This window comes from Bubalus kerabau, chromosome 5, assembly GCF_029407905.1.
Source record: "Bubalus kerabau isolate K-KA32 ecotype Philippines breed swamp buffalo chromosome 5, PCC_UOA_SB_1v2, whole genome shotgun sequence".
In the NCBI taxonomy this organism is placed as follows: domain Eukaryota; kingdom Metazoa; phylum Chordata; class Mammalia; order Artiodactyla; family Bovidae; genus Bubalus; species Bubalus kerabau.
Window position 1 is genome coordinate 128,025,008 of NC_073628.1, and position 9,782 is coordinate 128,034,789.

General features: G+C 40.1%; 1 protein-coding gene across 2 annotated transcripts in view; it reads right to left on the bottom strand.

Annotated features, from left to right (window-relative positions):
* Positions 1-2,026, bottom strand: part of HHAT (hedgehog acyltransferase) — a 354,036-nt gene extending 352,010 nt beyond the window's left edge. The window contains exon 1 of one of the 2 annotated variants that reach the window (XM_055583064.1): positions 338-2,026. The gene's annotated coding sequence lies outside the window, so the exon portion shown is untranslated. The remainder of the gene's footprint in view (positions 1-337) is intronic. The other variant, XM_055583066.1, reaches the window with a different exon arrangement.
* Positions 2,027-9,782: the final 7,756 nt, after the last annotated feature.

Genomic DNA, 9,782 nt, shown 5'->3' on the forward strand with positions numbered 1-9,782 from the left:
GCGAGCGGGTGGTGCCCGCTGGGAACTGTGGCCAGCAGGCCGCGCGGCTGGAGCGGACCAGTGGGAAGGCGGCCCGCCCCTCCGCACCGGGAGCGCCCGGAGCCGGCCCACCGGGGTCCAGCCCCAGCTCGCCCGCGGGCCCGGGTGCCTGCGCTTAGCAGCGCGCAGATCTCTCCACCCCTATTTGTTAATAGCAGACACCGATCTCTGCACCCCTTGTTAATTGCAGGCACCGATCGCTCCTCCACCTTTGTTTATAATTGCAGGCACCGATCGCTGCACCTCGTTTGTTAATTGCAGGCCTGCGGCTGCCAGCAGATTTAAGAACGGAAGTCACCTGAAATCCGGCTCTAGTGGTCCCCACGGAAGTTTTGCAGGCTAAAAGAGGTAGCTTGGTGGGGTGGAAAGAAGGCGGGCTTTGCTGCTCAGGCGGCTTCTAGAACTTGCCGTGTGATCTTAGTCCCTGTGAGCCTCCCTGTCCTCCTCTGTAAAGCGGAAATAAGCTTCCCTGCTTTCCTGAAGAATTAAGAATGAAGACCAAAAGGGATGAACTTCGTGAACGGCAGAGCAACTTACAAGGATGATCAGCACTGCGGAATGTTGTGTCAGTGATTTTGAGTAGGTTGTAAGAGTGGGAGATCTGAATCTGTCTTGGACCGTGACTTCCTGCCAGGTGTTACTCAGAGGCCTCCAATGCCAGGGCTGCCAGAGTTCCACAGACTTATCTGACCAGGAGAATCCCACCTGGGCTCTTGTGAAAACTGCTGGCACTTGGATCCTTCTTCACGCTGAAAGAATCAGACTCCCCAGGGGACGAGAGCCTCAGGTGGTTCTGTGATCAGATACATGTGGATAACTCTGCATTAGATCAGTCGCTCAGTCGTGTCCGACTCTTTGCGACCCCATGAATCGCAGCACGCCAGGCCTCCCTGTCCATCACCAGCTCCCGGAGTTCACTGAGACTCACGTCCATCGAGTCAGTGATGCCATCCAGCCATCTCATCCTCTGTCGTCCCCTTCTCCTCTTGCCCCCAGTCCCTCCCAGCATCATAGTCTTTTCCAATGAGTCAACTCTTCGCATGAGGTGGCCAAAGTACTGGACTTTCAGCTTTAGCATCATTCCTTCCAAAGAAATCCCGGGGCTGATCTCCTTTAGAATGGACTGGTTGGATCTCCTTGCAGTCCAAGGGACTCTCAAGAGCCTTCTCCAACACCACAGTTCAAAAGCATCAAGTCTTCGGCGCTCAGCCTTCTTCACAGTCCAACTCTCACATCCATACATGACCACAGGAAAAAAAAAACTCTGCATTAGGTAGCAGGAAAACAGTGCTCTTTCTTCTAGCAGTCATTGAAATAGTCCAGGAGATTATGTTTCTGACTGCAAAAATTCTGTGGGAAACCAGAGTACAAACTCTGAGAACAGATACTAGCTTCTGTAAGCTCCCACCATCCCCACCCTCAACCATAATACAGGATGATGTTAAGGAAGCCAGTGTTAATAAACTAGCCCCAAGTAGGAGTGCCAGGTGTAGCAAAAATTCAGCCTGCCTAATTACAGTTGAATCTCAAATGAACAAAGAATGATTTTTCAAAATATCAGTATAGCCCATGAAATATTTAAGACATGCTGATTTTTTTTAATTTGTTGTTTATCTGAAATTCAAATTTAATTGGGCATCCTGTATTTGATATGGCAACCCTCACCCAAAGGGTTTGGCAGACTGAGAGATGGAGTAAGAACTCAGCAGAGCAAGTGTCAGACTCAGGGTCAGGAATGATATAACAGCTCCTGTGTTATTTCTAAATGACACTATTAGATAGTAATGTAGGTTCATTATCATTTACCTTTAACCCCATTCTGCACACACAACATATTCCCTGGAAAACACAAAACGAAAATAAGAGCTGATTTCATCATAGTAAATTAAAAAGTCAATTAAACTAAAATAGTCAAATTTTAAAAGTAAGCAATAGACTGGGAAAAGTATTTGCAGAAGCTATGATACAAAGTGTTATTACTTACTAAGTATAGATTAAATACAATCACTAAAAAATAGAAGCCAGTTGTAGATGAACAAGATACATGAGTAAATACTAAAAAAAAAAAAAAAAAAAAAAAGAGAGAGAGAGAAAGAGAAAAACATAGGATGTACAATTAGGAAAAAAAACATATTGCAAAAAGTTCAAAATAGTGCAAAGTAAAATAACAATTTTCCACCAAAAAAATTAACAAAAATTAATAATTTTAAAGGCTGGCAAGAGTGCTGTGTGATAGCAGTCGGACATTTTTTAGGTTGGTAAACAATTTGACAGCATCAAAACCCTTACAATTATGAAAACCCTTAATGTTTAAATCTTGATTTTGAACTTTGTTTACGGGAATAGATTCTAAGGAAATAATCCATAACTTAGAAAATGCTCTTTACAGTTTTAATTTTATTTATTTTTTGGGCCGCAGGATTCAGCATCTTAATTCCCTGACCAGGTATCGAACCTGTGCTCCTTGCGGTGGCAGCACAGAGTCTCCATCACTGAACTTCCAGGGAAGTCCCTCAATTTTAAATTACATCATTTCAATTTTATCATAATAAGGAAAATATTATAATGTACCAAAATATACTAGAGAAGAGGGGGAATATCCTGAAATCCTGTAATTTTCCAGACATAAAGAAGTGGAAATTAAACAAAAATTTACACATTCTGTGATCTATTATATTTGCAACCTTTTAAAAATAATGGTAACTATTCATATGTAATATGATCGTAACTAAGTGCTTTTTAAATCTATGCATGGAAAAAATGACTGGAAAGGAAATAAAGTTAAATCTGGGTGGTAGAACTTTATTCTTAATTTTTTAACATTTTTGTTGAGATTAATTTGATAATAGATAAATCTCAACATGGTGCCACCTAAAAAACAAAGGACTTGTCTTATCAGTTTTAAAAACTCTAAAATCTCACCTTTGCACACTCATGCATTAAATGCTGAAGCTATCTAATAGTTAAAACATTTTCCCTAAATATAAACATAGAAACACCTTAACCAATTCTGCACATTATCTGTTAACCTAGGATCTATCTTAGCAAACTGTTCTATGCTTAATTTATCAACTTAGTCATTTACATAACCATATAGTAATTAAAGTTCCTTAAGTATTTTTTAAATTTAGCAAATTATATGAAGCCTTGGGTTTTTGTCCCATCAAATTACATTCTCAACGGGGGCAAGCTTAATTGCATGGACTTTTTAAAAATTGTGTAGTAAAATACCACAATGTTTACCATCATTTTGTTGCTGTTGTTGCTGTTGCTAAGTCACTTCAGTCGTGTCCGACTCTGTGCGACCGTAGACGGCAGCCCACCAGGCTCCCCCGTCCCTGGGATTCTCCAGGCAAGAACACTGGAGTGGGTTGCCATTTCCTTCTCCCATGCATGAAAGTGAAAAGTGAAAGTGAAGTCACTCAGTCATGTTTGACTCTTCGTGACCCCATGGACTGCAGCCTACCAGGCCCCTTCGTCCATAGGATTTTCCAGGCAAGAGTACTGGAGTGGGGTGCCATTGCCTTCTCCTATTGTTAAGCATACAGTCCAGAAATGTTAAGTATGTACCCTTTGTTATACCACTCCAGAGTCTTCCTCTTGCAGCACTGAAACTCTGTACCCATTAAACAGTAGCTCCCCACTACCCTAGTCCCTGGCAACGCCATTCTACTTTCTGTCAGTGAATTTGACTACTCTAGGTCACTTATGTAAGTGGAATCTTACAGCATTTGTCCTCTGGGTGTGGTTTGTTTAACTTAGCATAATGCCTTCAGGGCTTAGCTTTATTGTAGCATGTGTCAGAATTTCCTTCCTTTTTAAGGCTGGATACTACTCCATTGTATGTATATACAATTGTTATCCATTCTCTGTCAGTGGACACTTGGGTTGCTTCTGCCTTTTGGCCATTATGAATAATGCTGCTATGCACATGGGTATACAAATACCTCCTCCAGACTCTGCTTCCAATTCTTCTGGGTTTATAAGGAGAAGCGGAATTGCTGGATCACACAGTAATTCTATTTTTTTCATATTTTTGTGGAACAGTCATACTGTTTTCCACAGCCACTGCACTCTGTTACATTTTATTTTCCCACCGGTGTACACAAGGATTACAAGTTCTCCACATCCTCACCAGTGCTGTTTTATTGGAATTTATTTGTTTTTTTGTTTGTTTCTTTGATTTTTGATAGCAACCATCCTAATGGGTATGAGATGATCCCATCATTGTGATTCTGATTTACATTTCTCTAATAATTAATGAACCATCCCCAAGGGGAAAAAAAAAAGCAAGAAGGCAAAGTGTTGTCTGAGGAGGCCTTACAAATAGCTGAGAAGAGAAGAAAATTGAAAGGCGAAAGAGAAAGACATATCCAACTGAATGCATAGTTCCAGAGAATATCAAGGGAGGGAAGAAGCCTTCTTAAGTGAACAATGTAAAGAAATAAAGGAAAACAATAGAATGGGAAAGACTAGAGATCTCTTCAATAAAACTGGATATACTAAGGGAACAATTCATGCAAAGATGGGCACAATAAAGGACAGAAACAGCAAGGACCTAACAGAACCAGAAGAGATGTCAAGAATACACAGAAGAACTACACAAAAAAGGTCTTAATGGCCTAGATAACCATGGTGGTGTGGTCACTCACCTAGAGTCAGACATCCTGGAATGTGAAGTCAAAGCATTAGGAAGCATTGCTATGAACAAAGCTGGTGGAGGTGATGGAATTCCAGTTGAGCTATTTAAAATCCTAAAAGATGATAGTATTAAAGTGCTATAGTCAATATACCAGCAAATCTGGAAAACTCAGCAGTGGCCGCAGGACTGGAAAAGGTCAGTTTTCATTCCAATCAGAAAGGCAATGCCAAAAAATGTTCAAAGTACTGTACAGTTGCACTCATTTCACAAGTTACCAAGGTAATGCTCAAAATCTTTCAAGCTAGGCTTAAATGTATAGGAACTGAGAACTTCCAGATGTACAAGCTGGATTTAGAAAAGGCAGAGGAGCCAGAGATCGGATTGCCAACATCTGTTGGATCATAGAAAAAGCAAGGGGATTAAAAAAAACAAACAAACATTTACTTCCGCTTCATTGACTACACTAAAGCCTTTGATTGTGTGGATCACAATAAACTATGGAAAATTCTTAAAGAGATGGGAATACCAGACCACCTCACCTGCCTCCTAAGAAACCTGTATGCAGGACAAGAAACAACAGTTAGAACCAGACATGGAAAAACGGACTGGTTCAAAATTGGGAAAGGAGTACGTCAAGGCTGTATATTGTCACCCTGCTTGTTTAACTTACATGCAGAGTACATCATGCGAAATGCCAGGCTGGATGAATCACAAACTAGAATCAAGATTACAGGGAGAAATATCAACAACCTCAGATATGCAGATGATACCACTCTAATGTCAGAAAGTGAAGAGGAACTAAAAAGCCTCTTGATGAGGGTGAAAGGAGAGTGGAAAAGGGCTAGCTTAAAACTCAACATTCAAAAAATGAAGATCATGGCATCTGGTCCCATCACTTCATGGCAAATAGATGGGGAAACAATGGAAACGGTGAGAGACTTTATTTGGGGCGGGGGGCAGGGTTCCAAAATCACTGCAGGTGGTGACTGCAGGCATGAAATTAAAAGAAGGTTGCTCCTTGGAAGAAAAGCTATGACAAACCTAGACAGCATATTAAAAAGCAGAGACATCACTTTGCTGAAAAATATCTGTAGAGTCAAAGCTATGGTTTTTCCAGTAGTTGTGTATAGATGTGAGAGTTGGACCATAAAGAAAGCTGAGCACTGGAAAATTGATGCTTTTGAACTGTGGTGCTGGAGAAGACTCTTGAGAGTCCCTTTGACAACAAGGAGATCCAACTAGTCCATCCTAAAGGAAATCAGTCCTGAATATTCATTGGAAGGACTGATGCTGAAACTGAAGCTCCAATACTTTGGCCACTTGATGCAAAGAGCCAACTCAATGGAAAAGACCCCAACGCTGGGAAAGATTGAAGGCAAAAGGAGTAGGGTGCAACAGAGGATGAGATGGTTGGATGGCATCACCAATTCAATGGATAGAAGTTTGAGCAAACTCCGGGAGATGGTGCAGGACAGGGAAGCCTGTTGTGCTGCAATCAGACAGGACTTAGAGACTGAACAATAGCAATGATGATACTGACCATCTTTCATGGCTTATTGACCATTTACAAGTCTTCTTTGGAGAAATGTGTATTCAACTCTTTGGCCTATTATTTAATCAGGTTGTCTTTTTGCTGAACTGTTGGAGGAGATCTTTATATATTCTAGATATCGGATACATGATGGATACATGATTTGCAAGTATACGATTTGTCAAATATATTATTTTCTCCCCATTCATGGGTTGCCCTTTCACTCTGTTGATTGTGTCCACAGAAATTTTAATTTTATGGCTTAAAAAATATATTTATTTGTATTTATTTACTTGGCTGCACTGGGTCTTAGTTGTAGCATGCAGGATCTTTAGTTGCAGCATATGAGATCTAGTTCCCTGACCAGGGATCAAATCCAGACCCCTTGCATTTCAGAGCAAGGAGTCTTAGCCACTGGTCCACCAGGGAAGTCCCAACTTTATGACTTTTTAATTTTGATAAAGCCCAGTTTATCTATTTTTTACTTTGTTGTCAGCTCTTTAGGTGTCATACCCAGAAAATCATTGCCAAATCCAATGCTATGAAACTTTTCCCCCTAATGTTGACCTGTTTTCTTCTAATAATTTATAGTTTGTGTTCTTTAGAGTAGATGTTTGACCCATTTTGTGTTAATTTTTGTACATGATGTAAAGTTAGGGTCCAGATTCATTCTTTTGCATATGAATTTCCAGTTTTCTCAACACCATTTGTTGAAACACCAGAGTATGTAGAGGGGAAAGAATGGATGGTTGGATATTCAGTTCCTGTTGAAAGTGAGAGGTAAGATAGATCTATCACCAGGATAAAAGTTGAGAGAAGAGGACTGCCCCCCACACACATGCAATGCTTTATACACAGGTGCGATTATCTGACCTTCAGTGATCTGTGCCTGTCTCAGAGCAAAGCATCAGGGTTCTGGCGCTCCCTGATTCCCAGCTGAAGGGCCACTCCAGGGCCTAGATATTGCCCGAGCTGCCTTGCCTTGGAAGACTTCTGTTCTGACCACTCAAGTAAAGCCAGAGAGATTCCTCCCTGGAGTTAAGAAGCAAACCGAGGCTAGAGTAAATTGACCAAAATTGATGATAATTGAGGTTTCAAAGAGGAAACTAATTTCTGACTTGGTATTATGTCTCTTTAAAGCAAAAATATCAAAATTAGCATGTAAATGTGGGTAATTAATGGTCAGTCACTCTTTATACCATTATTTTAATCCTGAAGTCATTAATCAGGTGCCTTCACTGGGTCTGTTTCTCTCTGGACCTCTTAGTTAATGGGGCCTGAGTAGTCTGGTGGGGCCTCCTGTCTAGACAGGCAACCCTGAGCACCTGGGAGCCACTCTCCAGCCTGCAGGACTGGTGCTTGGGAGGGATTAACCAGCCAACTCTTCTTTGTAAATTCAACTATGACTCATAGAAATTATACTGATTCCACAGAGGCACAAATGGTTGTTAAGACTTAATTGATAAAGGCTTGAAGACAAAGGAGTGAATTTCTAATTATGAAATTTCAGGCACAGGCCATAATGGGGAAGATTCAAGGGCCTTCTCAACCCTCACCACCTGCACAGGCTCTCATCTGCTCCACGTGCAGGGATGTCAGCTCCGCTAGATGGTGATTTGCAATAGTTAAGCACTGACCTAGCAATTGTCCAGCATCTACTTCACACACAGCACAGACTGAAGGCTGGGGGAGGTTTTTTTTTTTAAGTGGAAAAAAGTCTTGTCCTGCAGGAGGTTGTAGTGTAGCTGGGGTTCAATCTATCCATAAATACTGAGAATGGGCTCATTATCAGTAGCCTAAATTCTACAGAACATAATTTAATGTCACTTCCTCCAAGAAACCTTTCCTGACCATCCTGGCAAAATTACTCCTTACCCAGTCATTCGCTATTCTAGCACATCATTCTTTTATATTTTCCTGCAGCACTACCACTCTCTGAACTTCTCTTGTTTTTTTTCACATGTTTATTATCTATGCCAGTATTATTCAGGCTAATGGCAAGACATAATACATTTGTAGATTGTAAAATAAAGCTAATGGGTTATAACCAGACTTAATTTTTTTTAACAAAGTGCAATAGAATAGAGTAGAATAGAAGGAACACATCATTGGATTTTTATTAAGAATTGTGAACTTGTCGGAAATACTGAATCCGGTTGCTATGAGCAGAATTAAGAGAAATAATGGAAGGTTATGATGAATTTCAGTTGACTAGTACAAGTTATTCTGTCTTCTACTAATAAATATCTCATTTGAGTTTTTGGTATATGATGTGAGTATGACCATTATTACAGGACAATTAACAAAATATATTTTATATTATGCAGACTTCATTGTAAAACATTTTTCTGAAAGGACATTATCAAATAGGATATGTTTCAGGTTTGAATCAAATGTACATTTAATTAAATTAGCCTGATTTTCCTTTAATGGGATTTGTCCCTATGATTATAAGAGAAAAGAATGTTGAAGGGAAAATTGGAGGCCAGTTCAACCTCCAGATATCTAGAACTGTAGACAATCTTGAGAAAAATATCAGCTTTAATTGTAAGCTTCAACTTCGTTGGAGATGCATGCTAAAAAGAAAAAAAGATTGGAAGATTTTGTGAGGCAAATTATTTACAGTATTTGTTTCGGTGAGTAAAATCCAACAAAAGTGACAAGTCCCAATATATTGTTTGTAATGACGCCGTCAGAACTAAGAGGACTCTTTGAAGCATAGCATACTGAACTTGTCAACAAGCCTCTCAAACACTTGTAAATGAAAACAAAAGACAAGTAAGTATTGGCACAATTTCTTAGTTGTTTTACAGATCGTTAATACGATTTCTGTTGCATATGGTTTGGCAAAAGAGAAAATGGCTCATATAGATGTTAAAACATTACTCTAACGTGAATAGAAATGATGCATGTGATTTTTTAATGCTAAACCAGCTGATAAATTAAAATTTACAACTCTTTGGGATAATACTGTTTCTAGTTGGGTCTACATTATTGCAGAATCTTCCAAAGCCATGCTCCTCATGTGGTTAAAACCCAGTATTGAGTCTGAGATCCATCCCCAAAATACCATGGATGCTATTTTGTTATGTAAGTTATTCAGCTCTTCTAGTTTATACTAGATGACAAGGGATGTATATGTGTGTGCGTGTGTGTCTATGTGAGTTTAAATTTAACTTCACACACATTTTTTTTTTTGCTAAGTCGCTTCAGTTGTGTACGACTCTGTGCAACCCCATAGATGCGGCAGCCCACCAGGTTCCCCAGTCCCTGGGATTCTCCAGGCAAGAACACTAGAGTGGGTTGCCATTTCCTTCTCCAATACATGAAAGTGAAAAGTGAAAGTGAAGTCGCTCAGTCGTGTCCAACTCTTAGCGACTCCATGGACTGCAGCCCACCAGGCTCCTCCATCCATGGGATTTTCCAGGCAAGAGTACTGGAGTGGGGTGCCATTGCCTTCAATTGGATCAGATATGTTAACAAAACTGGAAAAAATGCCTCATTGATCAATATCTATTAAACTGGAAAAATAATAAAGAAAGTATGAGAAATGGAACCAGCAGAAATGGC